Source organism: Petaurus breviceps, unplaced genomic scaffold (assembly GCF_028583685.1).
Source record: "Petaurus breviceps papuanus isolate PSGF00001 unplaced genomic scaffold, PetGlider_PUasm1.0 179, whole genome shotgun sequence".
Classification (NCBI taxonomy): domain Eukaryota; kingdom Metazoa; phylum Chordata; class Mammalia; order Diprotodontia; family Petauridae; genus Petaurus; species Petaurus breviceps.
The window spans coordinates 1729389-1751726 of record NW_027185779.1 but is presented as its reverse complement, the minus strand read 5'-3'; the positions used below and the strand labels follow the sequence as shown (position 1 = coordinate 1751726).

General features: G+C 39.3%; 1 long non-coding RNA gene across 3 annotated transcripts in view; it reads right to left on the bottom strand.

Annotated features, from left to right (window-relative positions):
- Positions 1 to 22338, bottom strand: part of LOC138160090 (uncharacterized) — an 811791-nt gene that overhangs the window by 23908 nt on the left and 765545 nt on the right. For 2 of the 3 annotated variants that reach the window (XR_011168071.1, XR_011168070.1), the window contains exon 2: positions 4307 to 4404. This is a non-coding gene — a long non-coding RNA (uncharacterized lncRNA). Of the gene's footprint in view, positions 1 to 706; positions 856 to 4306; positions 4405 to 22338 lie in introns of all 3 variants that reach the window. The other variant, XR_011168069.1, reaches the window with a different exon arrangement.

The window sequence follows — 22338 nt, the reverse complement described above, 5'->3', positions numbered from 1 at the left end:
GAGAAGAGGAGGGGAGGAAAAGAGATAAGAGAAAAGAAGAGGAAGAGGAGAAAGAAAGAAGAAAGAAAAGAAACAAGAAAAAGAAAAGGTTGATGGGACAACGACCACCGAGATCTAAACACATTCAAAACACGGAGCTCTTGCGTGAGAAGGAGGAGGAGGAAGATAGAGGAAGAGAAGAAGAGAAGGAGGAGGAAGATAGAAGAAGGAAGAGGAAGAAGAAAAAGAAAAGGAGGAGAGGAGGAAGATGGAAGAAGGAGGAGAAGAAGAAAAAGAAGAAGAAGAGGAAGAGGAGGAGGAGGGGAGAGGGAGGAGGAGGAGAGGATTACTGGACTTTAGAAGATTTGATTTAACTTAGTATCTCTTGGAGTAAAATACAGAGCAGTTTTACATTGGGGTTCAATTGTTTCAGAATTGACTTTAACATGACTTTTGCATATTTAACATGTGCCATAATTTGCAGTGCTGGACTTCTCTGTCTAGCTCTCACCCCTCCCCCTGCTTTTCCATGTTGCCTGTACTGAGAACGTGGGAAAAGGATTAGGCAATGGTTAATCTCCATGTCTTCTTTTGGATCCTGCCTCCCCTGTTCTCTTTTGACTTGGGCAGCCAGCACTGTGACCACCACCTCTGCTTTTACCAGTACCAAGAACTCCTAGTAACTGTCCTTTCACTCATAGGTAAACATTTTCAGCACTTCACATACTCATTTCCCACTGTGGTTTAGTGGACAGATCTCTATGACATAATAAGGATGGCCACCCACACAGAAGATAGGTTAATGTAGACAATTCTTCAAGGGTCTGCATGGCAATTTGGGAAGGTCAAGGTCCTACTCCGTGGGAAGCCTTCCTGCTAGGAAATAATAACAACAATAATAATAACCACTCAAATTTCTGTAGTACTTTAAATTTTACAAAGTTGCTTTTTAAGTATTATTTGATCTGCACAACAATCCTAGGAGGAAAATTTCCCCATTTTACAGATGAGGTAACTGAGGCAAATAGAGGTTATGTGACTTGCCCAGAGTCCCAGCAAGATTTGAATTTAGGGCTTCTGGACTAGAGGGCCAACTCTCTCCTGGACCACCTAGCTTGTTAGAGTAGTTATAGAAGGAAGAGTCTGCCCTACATAGTAGAGAGAATGCAAAGGATTCTCCCATCTCTCCTCCCTGCTGGTCCCTCTCCTCCCTCTCCTCCCCCATGTAAGCTCTTTTAGAGCTGTTTTTCTTTTTTCTCACTTATCACAGCGTCTAGAGGTTAGTAGGAATCGCATAAAAGTTTGCAGATTGATCAACAGGCATGGAATGGGAAGGCTGATGATGCATCTCTATTCTTACTACTAAATAAGATGATAATGAATCTCTACTCTTTCTCTTGCCTGGCACATAGTAGATGCTCCATAAAAAAATGCTTATTTCCTTCCTTCTGTCTTAGAACACTTCCATCACTGAAAATAGCTTGACCCTTTTCTAGGTTCCTAACAGGATTTCAGCAGTCAAGCATTCTTGGTTTGGGATAACTCTGGTTATCCCAAATAGTCTGAGTTTTCACTTATATACCTTCCAAGTCCTTGTTACTTGAACAAGGTTTGTTTTTCTTCTGAGGGATAAAATTCTATGTAAGTCTTTGATCTACATGTTCACAGTTGGGGAAGTATTCTGATTTCTGTGTTACAGGATAGACCTTGGCATTCCTAGTGATAGGATCTGGTAATTTACCCTTCCTACATGAATCAATACTCATTGTAGCTTGGAACCTGGTCTCTGAATCTGGAGAAAGACCCTAAGCAAACCATAAAACCCTTGATACTTCCTTGGTGACAGTACATCAGGGCTGATTACTATGACATATATTTTCAATTTCTTATGCCAAGGGGAAATCACAAAAAAGGGCATTAAGACAAACAGTTCAAATTCAGCCAAGTAAATTACATAAGGAAGGAAGTTTTATTCTGGCTCCTTGGTGAGTGTCTCTGATGAATGGAAAAGAAACTGCTATGTTTAGCATCTAAATCTTCTGTGGATAGAAGGCAAAACACAAGAAGGTTATTTGCCCATAATAACTTTTCCTTATGGTGATACTTTTCTCTTTTCAAGAAAAAAATTTAATTCTAAGCTCCTAATATTATTTGGGAAAAGGGGGAGGAAACTACACATCAGTTATTCTCATAACTGTGAGAAATACTGATAGTTTGGTTTCCACAGATTTTACAGGAACTATGAATGTTTTGGAAACGGGTCCTGCACAGAATATATGGAAGGGCCTAGGTCCTGGGAGAAAAGGCAGAACATATTATCCAGTCATATAAAGGAATCTCCAAAGAGGGGAGGGAGACCAGACCAAGCCAGTTCAAACCAGTTGGGATTCAAACTGACACACTTGGTATAGGAGTTAAGTCCCATTGTTTTACCAGGGGGTACTTTGACTGGAAGAGAAGAACCATTCAGGTGAAGGGTGGCCTAGGAAAGGGGATGACCTGTCTAGAGGGGACCAATGATTGTGAAGGAAGTGGGGCTATATAATCTTTGTTCTGCTAGTGGGGGGCATTTGTGTGTGTGTGTGTGTGTGTGTGTGTGTGTGTGTGCGCGTTCGTGTATTTGTGTCTTGTCCTGTGAGGGAATGCACACTCCCACTTCTCTGGAGAATCATCAATAAAGGATCTCTTCTTCCACTCCACAAACTACAATTTTATTTACTACCCAATTAACATTAACCCAGAGCCTGGGAAGAGGGAGCAAGCCTCATAAAGTTAAGCTCCAGGCTAGTTGAGCTTGGGACTAGAATTATGTTTATAACACAACTATTTTCTAGGGCCAGAAAAACCTTAGTTTAGTTATTAAGGGGATTTGTTCTGTGAAGTTTGAATTCAGTCAAAGGGTCACACTTGAGGATCGAGAGGGCCACATATGGCCTTGAGGCCACAGGTTCCCCACCCTGGATTTAGCCAATCAGTCAACAAGTATTTCCTGCTCTGGGCTAATGTGGTTCCTGAGCTCAAGGAGCTCATATTCTAATCATTCAAACAATTATGTAAATCCAAGGTTTATAAACAATAGATGGAAAGCAATGTCAGAGGAAAATCATTAGCAATGGGGGAGTTAGGGAAAGGCCTCTGGTAGATGAAGAGATTTGAGCTACTTGAGTTTAGTAGAGACCATCCTCTCCATAGCAGGTTGGGGGTCACCTTTGTTGAGTCAATGACTCCTAACTGACCAGGCAGGGTTTTTAGAGGCTACTATGCTCAACTAGGCTTTTGAGTCTTAGTTTGATCAACCAAATAAGGTTGGCCTCTGACTTAGATCAGCTTGGTCAATGAGAAGGAACTCTGCCTTCAGAGCTCTTCAAACCTAATTGTTCAGCATTTAAAACCCAAAAAGAAGCATGAGGTCTGTGACCACTTTTCCTTTGTTTTTGTTGTTCAGTGGTTTCTGACTCTCTGTTGACTCCATTCAAGGTTTTCTTGGCAAAGATACAGGAGTGGTTTGCCATTTCCTTCTCCAAGAGCTCACCTTAGAGCTGACCTAGAGTAAATTTATGATGTAGAGAGGCTTATTATAATATCTTTATCATGCATAGGTACCCCACCAAAGGGGTTTTTTTGTATGCATTGTGAGTAATCCCACATGAAGTTCCACTGTAGCTTGGACCTCTCCCCTATTACCTAATTCCTTAACAAACCCCTCCTGTCTTTTTAATATTCATAATTTGTTATGTAATTGCATCTTTACCCTATAAAAATACATCTTGCTTTCTCTGAAGTTCCTGGTTCCTTTTGGAATTTAGCTGGTTCCATTCATTTCAATAAATGCCTACAGTTGGATTAGAGGTGGTCTGACTCTGAATTCTTTGAGGCAGTTCCACCACAACACATCATGAAACCCCAACACTGGAGAGATTAAGAAGGTAAAATTGGAGACTTCACAACAGATTGGATATAGAGGAGGGAGAGAGAATGAGAAATTGAAGATGTTACCTAGATTGGGAGCCTGGGTAATTGAGACGGTGGTAGTAGCCTGGACAATAACAGGAAAGTTGGGAAGAAAGAAGGTTTTTTTGGGGAAAAGATAATGAGCTTGGCTTTGGACTTGTTGATGTTTGTGGAACATCCAGTTTGAGATATCCAATGGGCAGTTGGAGATATGAGTCTGAAGGTCAGGAGGGAGGTTAGGGCTGGACAAGATCTTAAAATTATTATCATAGAGATGATAATTGAATCCATGGGAGTTGTTGAGAGCATCAAGTGAATAGTATCCAGGGAGAAGAGAAGAGGGCTGGGTATACTCAGAGTCCTATGGTATACTCACCATTAGTAGGTGTGACCAGAGCGAAGATCTGGCTAAGGGGACTGAGAAGAAGCAATCAAATAGGTAGCAGAACTAGGAGACAGCAGGGTCACAAAAACCTAGAGAGAAGAGGGTGGTCAATAGTGTAAAAGGCTGCAGAGATATCAAGAAGATTAAGGATTTGAGAAAAAGCCATTAGATTTGAGTTAGTTCTTTGAGGTCACATGGGTTATAAATAGCAGAAGCAGGATTCAAACCAGTGTTGAGGTTTAGGGGGTGCTTGAGACCCCAAAATATGCCAGGTTGTGCCAAATGAATTCTATTCAAGCCTTCTCTCAGCCAATGTAAAACAAATGTTATTAAAGATTCCCCATAATGGGTAGACTTTTAAGGAGCCTAGGTATTTGTGACACTTGTATTGACAAGCAGGCCAGAACAATCTGACACAGAGTGTGTCTGAGCTAGATTGAATCTCAGCCCCTTCATGGAGGCGAGATGGGGTTTATATACGGAAAGACTGTGGGAGGGATCTAGGGGTGATCTAGAGGAGGGGTTGGGGGAGAGTCTTGAGGAGGAGTCTAGGGAGGATCCTGAGGGGACTGAGGTCAGACTCCAGGAATGGGATTAAGGGTGGGAATAGCCGAAGGTAACCTGGAGATTACAGACAATGGAGGACTAGCCTAGTTTAGGGGTAACAGATTTGGATGTAGATATTTTGACAGGATTAAGGGTGGGAAGTAGCTTGGCAATTGAAGGCTAGGCTAGGTTAAGAATAACAGAGATTTGGTCCTAGTGATAATGAAAGGCTTATGGCCTCAGGCAAATGCTCCATCAAGTGGGAAGATTCAAGGAGAGTTCAAGGGGGTTCTCAGAGCCTGTACCCCATCACCAGGTCCTAGGCACCACATCAGAGCTCACTCTCAAGTTAAAAAACAGTCTATCCTATTGCCCTGACTCAAGCCCAACAATCTATGTCTGGACAACTCCTGGAACTTGTACTTCCATCCCTGGGACCCTGCCTGGGTTCTGATTGATTATCATTCACCTTATCTTTCCTAGATCCAGGCCACTTCCTTATATCTCAATGCCAAGCTATGGGGTACATACATTCTTTTAAAAATATTAATTATATTTTAGTTTTCAAGATTCACTTTGATAAGATTTTGAGTTCTAAATTTTTACCCCTCCTTCCTCTTCCCCTTTCCAGGACAGCATGCAATTTGATAGAGGCTACACATGTACAATCATATTAAGCATATGTCCACATTATGCATATATTCTTTTTAACTGCCCCTCCTCCCTGATCCCCTAGCTCTGAGAGCTACAATAAAATCAACACTACCTTCTTCAAAAAGTCCTATCAGTCAATTACTCTAAAACTCCAATCACCATTTCCTCTGACTTTCCTATCAAAAACACCCCTCCCTGGCCCTATCTCAGAAGGTTTTTGTGAACATAAAATGCTTTGCCAACCCTAAAGAGCTGAATAAATGCTAATATTATTAGCAAAAACATAATTATTTTTTCATGCATTTATTCATTCAACTGAGAGATTATTTAACAGCGGAACTTCAAAAATCGTCTCTTTGCCACTTTGCTGTCAAAGAGAGGGGGCTCTCATCATTCTTATAAATTCGGGTCTCAGTCCATCAGTCATCAAACATTTATTATGTTCCAGGAGCTGTGCTACATGGCCAGTTGCAGAAAGGCACTTCCCACCATCAAAACAAAACAAAAAAACCCTCAAAACTAAAATCTCTCAATTTGAGAGGAATCCAATTTTTAGTTTTCACCAGTTCCTTCCCTACACTGGTGGGATTTTGATACAAAACCACTTCCTTTTGTCAGTTTCCCTTTCTCCTGTATCTCCAGAAGCTCCTAGACCAAACTGCTGCACAGGCCAGGGTTTCTTGGCCTGAGGATGCTGCTTCCGAAACTAACTCCATTCCATCTTCCCCTTATTTTTTTCTCAACTTGCTCCCTTCATCTCTTTTAAATAAATTCATATTATTGGATCTGATTAAAATAGACATATTTATTAAAAGAAAAAAAAAACCTCTGGCTAAATGACCAATTTGCATAATAAGATTTTACATGAAACCCAGAACAGGGTGTCCCAATGCAGGGGGGCAGGATGAGCTCCGGAAATAGTGGAGTGAATGCAGGGGCTGGGGTGTCCTCAGCTTGCCTTTGTGGAGGGCTGTTATGCAAGGCTGCCCCAGGCCGTTTAGGCAACTGCAGGTGGACTAAAGAGGCCGGAGCCACATTCCACCCGCTGCGGGTGCTGCACCCTGAGGCCCGGCCTCAGTCACGCGACCCGGGGCGGCCAGGGAAAGGCTTTTTTTTTTTTTCCTGGCGGAGCTCCAGAAGCAGAGAAAGACCAGGCCGGGCTGCTCCCCCACTCCTACGCTGCTGCCGCTGCCGCCGCCGCCTCTGCAGCCAGTGCACGCGGGCCTTTCTTGTTCACGGGTGCTCCAAGGTGCGTGTTTGTAGCGGAGTCCGGGTGGTGGTAGGAGGGCCGTAAACCTGGGGGGCAGGATGGGAACCGGGCCTTGAGAGAGGACCGGATGAAAGGATGGTGGCGCAGCTCTAAAATGGGAGGGAAAAACTCCTCTTCTATAGCGCTCACAAGCAAGACATCACTCGTGATATCACTGGTCCTCTGCGAAAATGAAGGACTGACAACATGCATTCCATTTATAAAGCACCTACTGTGTGCATGGTAGGCTTTAGAGATAGTAAAAAATGAAACAATCCCTGCTCTCCAGGATTCTATATGGGGATGGGGAGGAGGAAGGCAACGTTTATATTTAAAGTACCACAGAACTTCAGCATTGACTTGAAGGGCCCTTGCAGATGTAGTGCCCAGATTTTTACTAAAGAGGCTAAGGTCAGCCAGCCCAGCTCTCTTGACTCCTAGTCTTAAGGCTTTATTCATGGCCTCTAGGAAACGTCTTACTTAATCCCCCTCCACCCAATCCCCAGAGGGATGAAGTATGACCTACAGTCAGAACAGTAATGCAACTAAGACCTTGGGGGGAGGGGAAAATTTAAGCAGTTTCTGAAGAATTATGTAGGGGAAGCTATTGTTGGTTCCTCTCCTCCCCCCACAAATGATCCTTCCTTTCAAGAATATACTGTGTTATCTAGAGAAAGAACTATGGAGTTGGAATGCAGAGTGAAGCAGACTATTTTCTTTTTTTTTGTTTTTTCTTTCTCATGGTCTCTCCCATTCCTTACAATTCTTCCATGCAACATGACTAATGTGAAAACGTGTTTAAATTGGAATGTATGTGTAGAGCTATATCAGATTGCAATAGTCTTGGAGAGGGTGGGGGAGAAAATTTAAAACTTATGGAAGTGAATGTTGAAAATTAAGAATAAATAAATTTTTAAAAAAGAATACACTGTGTTTAGACATCTCTGATACTTCTGTTCTATTTGTGTACTTATCTCCCTGGTTAGATTGTAGCCTCCTTGAGGTAGAAATCTTACTTCCTTTCCTCCTTGTGCCTCTGTAATCTAGGAGAGTGCTTTGTTGGGGTAAAACTTTATAAATTAAGTGGGTCAGTGCATAGAGCCCTGAGCCTGGACTCAGGAAGATGTGAGTTCAATTATGACCTCAGATATTTACCATCTGTGTGATACTTAATCTCCCTAAAGTTTCTTCAACTGTAAAGTGGGGATCTTAAATAGCACCTACCTCTTAGGGTTGTTGTGAGGGTCAAACAAAATATTGATAAAGTGGTTAGCACAGCACAGCACTTAGTAGGCCGTAAATAAGCACTTATTTCTTTTCCCTTCTCTGCCTCTTCATCCTTCTGTTCCAACCATCCTAGGCCATTTTTTCTCGATCCTCTGTCTCATCCTAGAGTGCCTAGGAAACTGAAGAGAAACTACCAACTTGTGGATCTCAAGAAATATTAGTGAACAAAGGAATCCTTCATTTATGGACAGACAACATGGGAAAGGGCATATTTGAGGGTTTTCCTATTCAGAAGAAATTTTTAGGGGAAAAACTCTAGTCTTGTAAGGGTTCTGAAGATTTGGCAGGCTGGCCCTAGGTGTTCCGGAGACAAACAATTACTAATTGTTTAAATGTAAGCAAATCAGCTGGGCCTGTGCTTCCTTATCTCTAAAATAAGAGTGTGTTGAGGATTCCTTTTTTTCAGGGAATTCATCTTGTATAGTTAGAAAGAGCCCAGGCCCAGGGTAAGAGGACTTGTGTTCAAATCCTGTCTCTTGCTTACAACCATGTGACCTTGGGCAAATGACTTCACCTCCCTAGGCCTCAGTTTCCTCCTCTTTAAAAGGAGGGAGTTGGACTTGTCTCTGAGGTCCCTTCCAGTTTTTAATCTAGGATTTTTCTAGCTTTATTTTATGAAGTTAACATTTCAATTCTTATTTGTAGAAGTATGTTACTTACGATGCTGCACAGGGCAAACTGAACCAATTCCTTTATTGAACTGCTAAAGTGGACTAATTAAATGGCTATGTGAACATGCACAAATCATTTTTTCTGTGTTAAGATTCAGTTTCCCTATCTGTGAAATGGTGGGGTGGGAATCGAGGTCACTAGACTACCTGCTTTCTAAGGGCCTCTGCAATTCTGAATCTCTGATTGCATTATCTAGTGAAGTCACATAAGAGATACAGACAGTAGAGAAATCTGCATTCATTGTTGGCATAGCAGAGGAGGCATAGCTTTGGAGAGAGAATCCTCAACAGGAGAAAGGTGGCCTCGAATTGGCTAGCTCTCTGGGACAATCTCTAAGCCTTACTTTATTCCAGTAGAAAATGGAGATTATACTATTTACAACTCCTCTACCTCACATTTTCTGTGAAGAAGGTGCTTTTTAGGCAACTAAGTGTGAACTCTTATTATTATCTGATAGAGATGAGAAAAGTATATGATGGGGGACGGGATCCCAAGAGGTTCAGCAGGAATTCTGATCTTATCTAAGACCAGAAAACCTGCAATATCGTCTGGAAAGAATTCAAGGTCTCAGGCTTAATTGGAGTGAGAGTTGTAGAAGTTTATTGTTATGTTTCTAGGAGAAGCGGGCAAGAGTCCTTTAGGGGACCTGCAAGTGAGAGGGGTACATGCTTTTACCTTTAAAGGGTAGGGCTGCCATTGTCAGGGCTGACCGGATGGGAGAGGCCTCAGTGCATAGACAAAGGTCAGAGCTGACCAAGAGGAGCATGTGAATAGATAGTTTAGATAAGATTTGGGCCAGGTCAAAGGAGACAAAAGGCAAGGACAAAGGAGGGTGTGGGCCAGGCCCAGAAGAAATGAAGAGATTAAGTAAGAACAAAGGGGTCACAGGGTGTTGCCTAGGTGGAGTGTGGGATAGGGAGAAGGGGCAGAGCTCAAGGGTGGGAAAGGACAAATTGCAGTTACAATTTCAGACTGGTTTTACAAGTTGGTTTCACAAATTGATCTAGACCCCCGGTATCCCATCATATAGACTAGACATTTTTGTGAATTGAATTATATTTTAAATGAGGATGGGAGGCTGGCAATTTAAAGGAACCATTCAGTGATTTAGCAAAATGAATGATCATTCCTAATTTAAATATGTCCATTTTATCCATCTTAATATTTACACACACACACACACACACACACACACACACACAGAGTCTGGGGGCTTTCCCCAGAAGTCTTAGGGCTGTTCCAAGCTATTCAAGTGGCACTAAAACTTTTGGGACACTCTGTGTCACTTTACTTAAAGATAGGAAGATTTGTAACACTTAACTGCTTATATTTTGCCTTCACCCCACTAATTTTGAACTAATCATCACCAGGATGCTATGCAATCACAGTAGCTGACATCTATCTATATGATGTTTTGAAGTGTATAAAGTCCTTGACAAACATCTCATTTGTTCTTTATATCAACCCTATGAGGCAGGTAGTACAAATATTATTGTCCCCTTTGTATATGTTGCTCCTATCAGAGACTTTAATACCCTTCAGGGGCCTCTCCTAGTCTAGTTCATTGCTCAGGCCCTAGTGGAAAGCCAGGGCACTTCAGTAGTTGGTACTTCCCCAAGTGTAGTTAGTGGCTCTCTTAAAATACTTATGTTGACAAAGCTTCAAAACACAGTTTTATTTATAGAAAAAAGGACATGTGAAATATTCATTTTCATCCTTGCAGAGATTCAAGAGGCTACCGTCTTGCCTTCATAGTGACATGTAGCATGACCTCGGGTCATTATGGGGAAATTCCATATTGGAATTTGCTTCTTCTTGGTTCTCTGAGTCTCACAGATCTTTACTGGTAGGGATAATAGGTCCTTCTTGCCATTTAGACCTGCTTCTGAACCTGCAACTATTTGGCTCTGTTTTTGAACATTTGGAATTTGGAGAGGATTGCAATGGTGCCTCAAGTGAAAGTTATAGCCCTTTTTTCCTTTAGAATAGAGGTTTCTAACTTTGACTCTATGAACTCTTAAGTCATCTATGGATAGATTTCAGGGGTTCTGTGAACTTGAAAGAGACATAATTTGATAACTTTAATTGGTTTTCTTTATAAACCTAAGCATTAAAAAAAATACATTTAAAAACATTATTTTGTGAAGGGCTCCATAGGCTTTACCAGATTGTCAAAGGAGTCCCATTACATAAAAATGGTTAGGAACCTCTGCTCTCAAATATTAACTACCTCCAGCAAATCGAAATCTTCTGCCCATTTATTTCTTAGTCTTACCACCCCACCCTCCATACAAAGAGTCTTTTTAGATCATTGTGGGAATATCTGATCCAAACCACTAGATTTTCTTCTTTGGGTTGACTCATGACAGTTTTGTAATACTTTACCTCCTTCCTACCTCAGTGCCTTCCACTTAGGTTATACCTTCCAACTGAGTCTTTTGGTGTTGGTCAAGCCAACTTGACCAACTTACTTTCCATTTGTTTTTTCTTATCCCATCATCCTCTAGAGTAGCTAGACCATGTTAAATAAAAATTGTCTGGGGCAGTTTCTCCAATATCTCTGGGCATCAATTCTCTAGGAAGTGTCTGTGAGTCAAATACAGACAAATGAGGAAATTGTGTCTCAGACTGATTAGGTGACTTGCCTATGGTCATACAGCTAGTATGTGTTAGAGATGGATAGTTGATTCTAGATTCAGTCTTCCCTTTGATCGACTACATTGCCTTTCTAAGTGAATGAATGTTGAATAAAAAATTCTGATTTTGCCATATTGGTTCATATCAAAGTTTTATATTAGAATATAGGTTCATTAAAGGCAAGGACTTCTTTTTTGTTTGCTTGTTTGCTTTTAACAGCAACTAGTATAGTGCATGTTACAGGGTTTAATAAGTGCTCATTGAATTGAATGAGTTATCTTGGAATATAGATCACAACACTAAAATAAGATGTCAGTGAAAACAAAAATATATTTTTGCTTCTAAATATATTTGTTATATATTTATATAAAATATAAAAATATATTTTAGTTTCTAAAAAACTAAATAAGGGCAGCTAGGTGGAGCAGTGGATAGAATGCTGGGTCTGGAGTCAGGAGGGTTTGAGTTCAAACTTGCCCTCAGAAACTTACTAGTTGTCTGACCCTGAGCAAGTCACTTAACCCTGGGTGTCTTAGTTGTCTCATCTGCAAAATGATATGGAGAAGGAAATGACAAATTATTCCACTATCTTTTCCAAGAAAACCCCAAATGGGGTCATGTAGATTTGGACATGACTGATCCACTAAACAACAAAAACAACATCCACTAAATAATGACACTAGTTATCAGATATATTCAAGTTTTATGCAAGCGAGGTTAAAGGCTAGTTGTAGAAAATGTGGCCTATGGTCAGATCAATATAGGATGTTGTCTGGGCTAATGATTTATTGTTCCTGAAATTATAGACTGCTCCGAGGAGCTCTCCTTGCCGAAGCCAAAACAGTTTGCATGTGATGCTTTGAATATCCTTTCTCTTTGGCAATTTGGTTGTGAATTCCAGTTCTCTGTCTTTCTTCTCCTCTTCTGGTTTTTTTTTTTTTGGCTTTTTTGGAGGGGGGAGGGCAGGGCAATTGGGGTTAAGTGACTTGCCCAAGATCACACAGCTAGTAAATGTTAAGTGTCTGAGGTCGGATTTGAACTCAGGTCCTCCTGACTCCAGGGCTGGTGCTCTACTCACTGTGCCACCTAGCCACCCCTTATCTTCTCCTCTTTTGATATAACAAGATGTGGGGGTAATTGAGGAGGGCACAGCTTCATTCTCTAATGCTGTGGTCTTACTTCTCTGGGACTCACTTGCTTCAATTAAATCCCTGACTGAGGCTGCCATATTTTTCCCCCAATTATTCTAGGGACACATTGTCATTCATTTGCATAATTTGAGATCACAGAGCATAGACATTTGGATATGGAAGGGACGTTTGAGATCATGTTGGTTTTTTTTAATACATATTTTAAACAATTTTTTTCCATGCATGTTTAAATAATTTTGCATCATTATGTCTAAGCTGCAAAAACTCCAAAGTGAGTAAAAGTAAAACAAAATAAAACCATGCTATCTGCTTTAGCTGTTGTGAATGGTTAGATTGGATAAGACTGCAGCAAGTGGGGCCTAGTGTGTCAAATTCCATGGGAAGCTGACATTTCTGGCTGTTTTTGTAAACCATAAGCTTTTTCTGACCCTTCCTGTCTTCCTTCTTCTCCCTCTGTTGGCATTTCCTTGCCCCCAAATTAATCAGGGTTTTCACTTTCTCAAATTTATCATAGCATTTTTCCTGGCTCTCATTTGGCCTGATCATATTCATTTTTTTCTTTATATCATACTTATATATGTCTTGCCCTCCCTCCCTCATCCTAGTTAGTCTATAAGCTCTTCAAGGGATTTTATGTTGTTGTCGTTTATATTTGAATTATTGCTTAGTACAGTGCCATGACTTAATGGGAGCTTCATAAATGTTTGGAGAATTGAATTACAGGGTCATATGTCTTCTAGGAATGGAAAAACCAAACCAGAAGATAGTCCTTGGGGAATGGAAATGTTAGGTAGCCAAGAGGAAGGGGGAAGGAAATAGCACTTCTAGAGCACCTCCAGGGCTTAGTCAGGTGCTGGGCTAAGCCCTTTTATAAATATTCTCATTTGATTTTCACAGTAACCCTGCTAGGTAGGTGCAGCTTTTATCCCCATTTAATGGTTGTGGAAACTGAGGTAGACAGAGGTTAAGTGACATGCCCAAAGGTCCCACAGCTACTAAGTGTCTGAGGCCAGATTTAAACTCATTTATTCTAGACTCCCAGTACTCCATGTGCTTTTCTACTAGGTACCAAAAACTGAGGCAAACAGGGTTAAGTGACTTACTCAGGGTCACACAGCTAGTAAGTTTTTGAGGTCAGATTTTAACTCAGGAAGATGAGTCTTCCCGACTCCAGGCAGAAACTCTATCCATTGCACAACCTAGGTGCCCCCTGCAAGTCATTTACACCTCTCTCTCTCTCTCTCTTCATACATATATACACACATATGTATATACATACATATACATATGCACACTCCTCTTTAAATGTATAAAACTCTTTATATGTATAAACTTTTTATATATGTGAGCCTCTTTGTAAACCTCAGTGTCCTCCTCTATAAAATAAGAGTATTGTGCAAAATGATCTTTTACTATCATTTCTATCTATCTATCCATGATCCTGAGGTGAGAATACTATAGAGTTGTTTTCCAGGTGACTTTTTCATTATTAGTAGCACCTCAAGGTGATGGTGGCTTATATCTACTTCCCTGTGTATAGATAGTCCTCTAATTCAGGAGCAAGTGAAGAAAGATGGGGGTTTCAGGTAGCATGTTCTTAATTTGATGGTAACTAGGGAAGAAAAGAGAAACCCATAAAATAAGTTAAAGTCTTGTGTTGCTTTTTTTTTTTAATCTGCCAAGTGCTAAGTCCCAGGGACAGCATAAACCAATTGCTGCCATCAGAAAAACTACTGCATGGTGCCAGTTTGATTTAGCTCAGGAGACTGTAACTTTCTGCCCTAAGGGGTGATATGATGGAGTAGACCTTCCTACTGCTCACAATATTATGAAAAAAACAAAACAAAACATTAAGGCAACAATTTTTATTACTTGCCCCCAAGCTAGAGCTTTAAAATGTTCTCTCTCCCTCCCCTAAGCCACTTTGGTTTTAAAAACAAACAGTCCATTCATGTGTCCTCCCGAACCAAGCTGTTAAACTCCTTGCCTTTTAGTTCTATATCTTATTCACTTAATGCACTGAAGTTGTAGGCTTGACATAATCCTGTGTCCCCAGAGTTTTTGTTTCTTTGCTATTTATATAATGGCCTAGGCACTGTTAAAGGCTGTATGGTTGATGAACTCTGCCAAATGTGAACAGGTTTGTGCCCTAAAGATTCAACAGTCTGAAGACACAAATTGGTTTAATATATGTAAGAGTGTGCTGGTAAATGTTTAACAGCCAATGTTCTAATAAAAAAAGGTATGGAGGACACACTTTTACATTTAATTTGCATTATTAACATTTTCTCCATCACTTTCTTAAGTCTGGACAATCAATTAAACAATAAACCATGTCCTGATTTGTATCATATTCCAATTTCTGAGGTATAAATGCTCACACTGAAAAATTTAACAATAAATTCACCGGAAGATTGGAGCTGGCTCTAGCATACCTTGATTATTACCACTTTCTGAAAAAGGCAAATGAATTTGGCATGATTCATGATTCAGAGGAGTTCTTAGAACTTTTTTTTTTAAAGGAACTTTTTTTTTGGTGGAGTGGGTGGGAGAAAGATGACTATATTCTAAATAATGAGAGGTCAATCTAGGTCGACAAAAAATGCATAAGAGATAGAATTATATATTTAGCACTTAAAGGGACCTTTTGGAGGTCCTCTAGTCTAGCTTCTTCATTTTACAGATGAGGAAACTGAGGTCCGGTGTGACTAAGTGACTTTTCCAACCTCATACAAGAAAGAAGTTTCAGAATTAGGATTAGAACCCAGGTTCTATAATGGCAGGCCTAATGTTCTTTCCTTTGCATAGAGGATAAGAAGGAACAGACAGGTAGGGCATCTAGATGGATGGATAGATAGAAAGATGAATAGATAGATAAATGATAGGTAGATGATGGGTAGGTAGATAGATGATAGCTAGCTAAATGTAAAGATAGAGCATTTATTAAGCACTTACTATGTGCCAGATACATATATCTAAACAAATGATACCACAAAGTATATTCCCAGTAAAACATTAAAACAAAACTGCCTAATTGAAAGATTGCAACTAATGGGACATATCACTTTTGACTTTTATAATCTTACTGATTGATAACTGAAATGAATGATATGTCCCATAATTCTGATGATTGTCCATTGTGTTGGACAAAAGTTTTGTTGGCTCACAATGGTGGCTTAATTTGCCTGGTTATAGTCATTGTATTTATGTATGTGTATCTCTCTCTGCCTCTGTCTCTCTCAATACATATACATATTATATATATAAAATATGTATGTTTGATTATATACCAGGTGTGGGAGGCACCATGTTCTTTTGGAACCACATCCCTAAGAAATCATCTTTTTTATTGTACTGTGTTATGGAAATGCTTATTTTATTCTGTAAGTTAAAAAAAATAAGAATTCTATAGGAGCCTGCGGCATAGGATGATATAACTTCGGAATCAACATCAAAAACTGGAATGAGAAGAGTACAAGTAGAAAAACAAAGAGGAGGAGGCAGAGGGTAATAGTGGGCATAGCTAGCTGCTTCACACCATGGTTGGGGAAGTTTGAGATTCCCCTTTCACTCTGAGGTTAGATGCTGGGAAAAGATGCAGTGGTACTGACTCCGGGAAATGTTGCTGCTCTCCTTGGTTCCCCGCTTGGGATTTGTTGAGGCTTTCTTTCTTTTAGAATCTGTAGACCTCCCTCCTCTCTCCATCCTTCCCTATTTCTATTAAGAGCATCAACCATCCTTTCTGACACCTAGGTTCACACCCTCAGTCATCCTGGACTTTATTCTCTTTATCTCTTTCCCTATATCCAATCAATTGCTAAGTTTTAAAAGCAATTTCAGTCAGTCTCCTTCTTTCTACTCTACCTAATTTCTTCTCTCTACTCCTCAAATCAGTTCCCTTTTCTCTCCTCATGGTTACCACCCTAATTCAGGCCCTTATAAACCTTTCAAGAATCCTTTCTTCTCTTTTCTTCTCCATTCGGGAATTATCATGCAAGTACCTATCTGATTGATGTATTGTATCCTTCAGTAAGCTGCTGGAGGACAGGGACTCTTTTTCCCTGTCTTTGTATTCACAGAAACTAGCACAGTGAGTCCTACATGTAAAGGTATTTTTTAACAAGCGCTTTTTGGATTGGTTTGAACAAGAGCAGAGTTCCTGTGATGAACCCAGTAGATTTTAGGAATGGAGTCACAGAACATGAGTGGCCAAGGGGCCAATTTTTATTCCATAATTTCAGGCTTCCCTAAGCAAGGTGTTGAGTATTGGCTTGGGCTGGTCTGGAAATACTATTTCCATTCTTGTGGGATCCTAGGCAAGTCATTTAACCTTTCTTGGCCTTAGTTCCTCCTCTGTAAAATGGAGTGGAGGGGTCCATAAATGACTCCTAAACTCCCTTCTAGCTCTGATTTTATGATCTGATGACTGGGGGGAATATTGGTGATTTACAAGGGCTACAAGGTCCTAAGGATGTTTGCCATGAATGTATTTTCCAAATTTTACCTTGATTTTCTATTTTAAGTAGATTATCTTTCCATCATCCTCATAAGATATCTTATAATTAAAGCCATGGTCTCTAGGTGTGGGACTTAATGAGTATCAATTTGATTAGATTGAGCCAGAACCAGGCTTTAATACTTTGGAGAGACGGGGGTGGGGATGGGGTGGGAATGGGGGAGGAGTATGTGCTATTTTAATTGATGATTTTCCTCTACTTTCATTACTTTTCATATCTTCATTTATGTCTTCCCATATTTCTGAGTTCATATTGATTATTTCTTCCAGGGCAGTAATCATATGTCACAGTTCAACCACTCCCTAGTCATTTGGCAGATATTTTGTTTCCAGCCTTTTGCTATCACAAATAATGCTGCTATGAATATTTTTTTCTCTTTTATTGCTTTTATTGTCATTAACTTCCTTAGGGTATAAACCCTATAGTGAGATCTCTGGGTCAGAGGATATAAACAATTGAGCAACTTTTCCTGTATTACTCTAAATTCTCTTCCAGTATGATTAAACTAACTCACAAGGCCAATAGCAGTAAGTTAGGATTCCTGTCTTCCAGTGGCCCCTCCAGTAATGAGTTTTTTCATTTTTTCTCTTTGCTGCTTGGATGAGTGTGTGGCAGCAAGGGTTGTTTTAATTTGTATTTCTTCAATTATTTGTGACTCTGAACTCTTTTTCAAGTGGTCGTTGATAGTTCATATTTATCCTTTAGAAAAATATTTATATTCCTTGACCACTTACCTGTGGACCACTGGATGGCTCTCAGTTTATGCTTTGTGTGAATCTCTCTTAGATTTTGGATGCTAGGCTAGACAGCAGGGTTCAGGATAAAGAACATTGAATTTGGAGTCAGAGAACTTGGTTTTGACTCTTGGTTCTAACATTACCTATGTATCTTTGGCCAATCATTTAGTGTCTCTGGGTCTCCTAGTATTTTCTAGTATCAAACTCAAATAGAACCCTGTAGGTTTCATATTGACTTTGAAAACCACTAATTAACCATTACATATGCTTTATTGTAATTTTAATTTATTTTGTTATAAATTTCCCACTTGCATTTTATTCTGGTTCAGGCAGCACTAGGGAATGTTACTGGTAAGTTTGACATCTCTGGAACAGATCATCTTCAAAGATCCTTCAAGCTCTGAGTCTGTGATATAACATAAAGTTTTTCCCTAATTAGTACTTTTTCCTCTGATTCTAACTGCATTAATTGTATTTCTGTAGAAGCCTCAGAGGAAGGGTGCTGGGGTCTGAGGGCAAGTCAGAGGTGTGAATTCTAGGGTGACCTTACAGGATTGAGAGATTTCTGAGGCATGGTGGAAAAGATTCAGAGGAGTACAGCATGGTGAGAAATTTTATTCCTTCAAATGAATTTTTTTATTTCTACCTGATTCTAAAAAGTATCCCTATAGTAATCTGAGGCAGATGGAACTAAATCTGCCTAACATTTTTATATTATTATATTGATATAATCTAGTCATGATATCTTTTCAATTATTTAGGCCTCATTTCATTTCTATAAAAATTATTTTGTAGCTGTAATTATATAATTTCTGTGTTTGTCTTTGAAGAGTAACTCCCATATATTTAATATATTTTTTATTTTAAATAGAATGTTATAATATATATTTTAAATGGAATTTCTCTTCTTTACCCGCTTTGAGCCATCTGTATTTGTAGAATGAAGAGTTTAGACTACATGAGTCCTTTTCAACTGTTGTTTTATGAAGCTGGATTTCCCAAAGCACCTCCTTCACTCACCTGACTGGTATTTTTTAAGATTTTTCCCTAAGAATTCTGTCATATGGACCCTTTCAGAGGTAGGTCCCTGGTCCTTACCTAGTCGCTAGCATTTTTTTTTTTTTAGTATAAACTGGATACTTGATCTCTTTTTCCATGCATTTAGGCTAATTCCTAGGTTGTTCCTTAGTGCATTTACTAGGTTTTAAGCATCCTGGAAATTTTTTTTTTCCTGCCATTCCTGTCTGCCTTCCTTTTCTCTGAAAGCACCCTTTAATTTTATGTTATACCTGTCTGCATCGGGCTACTTGGATTCCCTTCGGGGCTGGATTAGAACACAGTCTTTCCTAGTCACGTTGTACTACTGAACTCCATGTAATTTGGGATTCAGATACTTTAGCTCACCAGAGGCTCTCTTGTATTTGGGATAAAATACAAACTCTGTTATTGGAAATATAAAATCCTTCACAGCCTGCTTCCACCCTGCTTTTGCATCCCCCCTTCCTGGGTGCCATGGTTTTGACAAACTGGTGTTTTTGCTGTTCCCCACAGACCACACTCTGTCATCTTTTGTCTCTTTTGATGCTTCTTTGTGTCTGTATGTGCAATTCTCTCCACACCTTCGAAATTCAGTTCAAATAGAACCTTCTTAATGAATGCTTATTGATTGGTTGATTGCACTGACAGTATTTCCATTCAGGATTTCATAATGCATATTTACATATTAAAGGCAATCTCATCTTACTTGTAGAGTCCTCATAAAAGTCCAAGTACAAAGTTTAAATGTTTAAGCCTGTGTGCTAACATCTGTATACAAAAAGATCAGACTTTTCTTCACCAGGGAGACTTCATATTTCAATTCCTGATCACTTGGAGATGGCATATTATACCATTGCACAGCGTGTATTTTAAACTCTATTCTGTAACCCAAGATAAATTATAATTATGTAGAATGTCAGCTCCTTGGGATTGAAGTGTCTTGTTTTTTCTTTGGATTTAGTCCCTAGCACAGCATATGACTTTTAATAGCTGCTTAATAATAAATAATAAATCATTTCAATTGAACTGAATTCCTCTCTTTCCACCTGGATCTTTAAATTTATTTTTTAGAAATATGTAGAAAATCTGATGATTTGTGTAGCTTTTTTTTGTGTCTGTTGTTTCATCGAAGCTACTAATTTTCTTGATTTTTAAAAAATTCTCTAGAGTTAACCAAATAACCATCATGTATGTTTTTCTCTTCTTTGTCCCTCAATTTCCTTTTCTTGCCTTACTGTTGCTTATAGTAGACATTCTTATTTGATAATGCTGGGAAGTATCTGATGTTTCTTTAGTACCAAGACTGCTTTATGTTTAAGTGAATACCACTATTAAACAACCTTTATGGAAATAAAAGAAGACTTAAATTAAGGGGGAAAATAGTGCTTCTGAGACGTACCAGTTTAATAAAAATGATTCTTAAGTGAATTTATAGAGTTAGTGCTATACCATTCAAATTACCAAGGGAATCTTACATGTAACTAGACAAAATAATAATGAAATTCATTTAGAGGAGCAAAAGGTGTAGAGTTACCTAGGTAAATAATAAAAAAAAAATAAAAAACAAACCAAGTGTGAATGAAGGGCCATAATCTTGTCAGACTTCAAACTGTATTGTCAAGTATGTATTGAAACTCTTAGGTACTAGTTAAAAAGCAGAAGAGTGGGTCAATGAAAGAGAGTAGATAAGCAAGACACAGAAGCAGAAAACCTTATAACAGAACTTAGTGGGGAAAGGGCTTCATTTTTTTGACAAGGACTACTGGGGAAAAGATATTTAGAACAGTAGTTTATACCATATACCACAATCAGTTTAGAATGGTTACTTGACCTGAAAAAAAAAGATCACATCATAAAAAAAATAATAGAGGAGAACAAAACCAGAATAAACAAAACAAAAACTAGAGGACAAAACCTGAAAAAATACTTTTGGCTAGGAGGAGGATTCATAATGAGAACAAAGGTAGAAGAGATCATAAAAGACAAAATGGGCAATTTTGACTACATAAAAATTACAAAGCTTTTGCAGGAGTAAAATCAATGAAAATAAAATGGAAAGAGACACTGAAGAGTGGGAAACATAGTTGCTTCATACACTTCTAATAAAAGTCTGGTATTGAAGATTTACAAGGAATTATTAACAAAAATGTATAACATCAGGGACCATTCCTCAACAGATTAGTGGTCAAAGATTTGAGAAAAGAGTTTTCAAAAGAATTACAAATGACTGTCTGATAACATTAAGTGTTTCCTGGTCTTTACATTGCAAAGACTTTCCCCTCACCTCCAAATTACCTTTTTTTCTCTCTATTTTATGTAACGTCTTTATATGTGTGCATGTTGTTTCTACAGCATGATATAGCGGAAAGAGCACTTGCTTTGTATTTTTGAGGACTAAGGCTCAAATTTCACCTTTAATTCTGCCCGTGTCAGTCAGCCAATAATCATTATTAAACCTCAACTATTTGCCAGGTGTTATGCTAAGTGATGGGGAAGGCAGAAGACAATCTCTGCCCTGGAAGAATTCACAGTTTAATTGGGGACAACCTGCATGCAACTATGGACCAACAGGCTATAAGCAGCACAAATAAGAAATGGTCAACAAAGGGAAGGGATTGGGAAAGGCTTCCTGTAGAAGGTTGTGGGATTTTATCAGGGACCTGAAGGAAGCCAGGAGGTAGAGATGAGGAAGTAGAGGGTTCCAGGCATCTGGCATAGCCAGAGAAAATATCTGGAGCTGTGATTTTGTGACTTTCAAAAAGCCATTCAACTTTCCCGGGCCTTATTTTCATTTCTAAAATGATGCAGTTGGAGGAGAATGCCTTTGAAGTCTCTTCTGATGATCCTGTGAATTCTATATTATAAGCTCCTTGAGTACAGGGAGCGCAGGGCCTATCACAAAGTCGGTGCTTAAGAAATGCTTTTCAAACTAATGCACCATTGGTAGAGTTGTGAACTGATTCAGTCATTCTGGAGAGCAATTTGGAACTATACACAAAGGGCTATAAAACTATGCATACCCATTGACCCAGCAATACCACCTCTAGGTCTGTATCCCAAAGAGATCATACAAATGGGAGAAGGACCCACGTGCACAAAAATATTTAGAGCAGCTCTTTTTGTGGTAGCAAAGAATTGGAAATTGAGGAGATGACCATCAGTTGGGGAATGCCTGAACAAGTTGTGGTATATGAATGTAAGAAATGATGAGCAGATGGATTTCAGAAAAACCTGGGAAGACTTACATGAATTGATTCTGAGTGAAATGAGCAGAACCAGGACAACCTTGTACACAGTAAAAGTCACATTATATGATGACTTTGATAGACATCTCTTCTTAGCAATGCAAGGATCTAAGACAACTCCAAAAGACTGATGAGGGAAATGTTGTCCACAGCCAGAAAAAAGCAAACTATGGAATCTGAATGCAGTTTGAAACATATTATTTACTCTCTCTTTTTGTGTGTGTGTGTTTCTTCTTTCTCGTGTTTTCTCCCATTGGTTCTAATTCTTCTGTACATCATGACTAATGTGA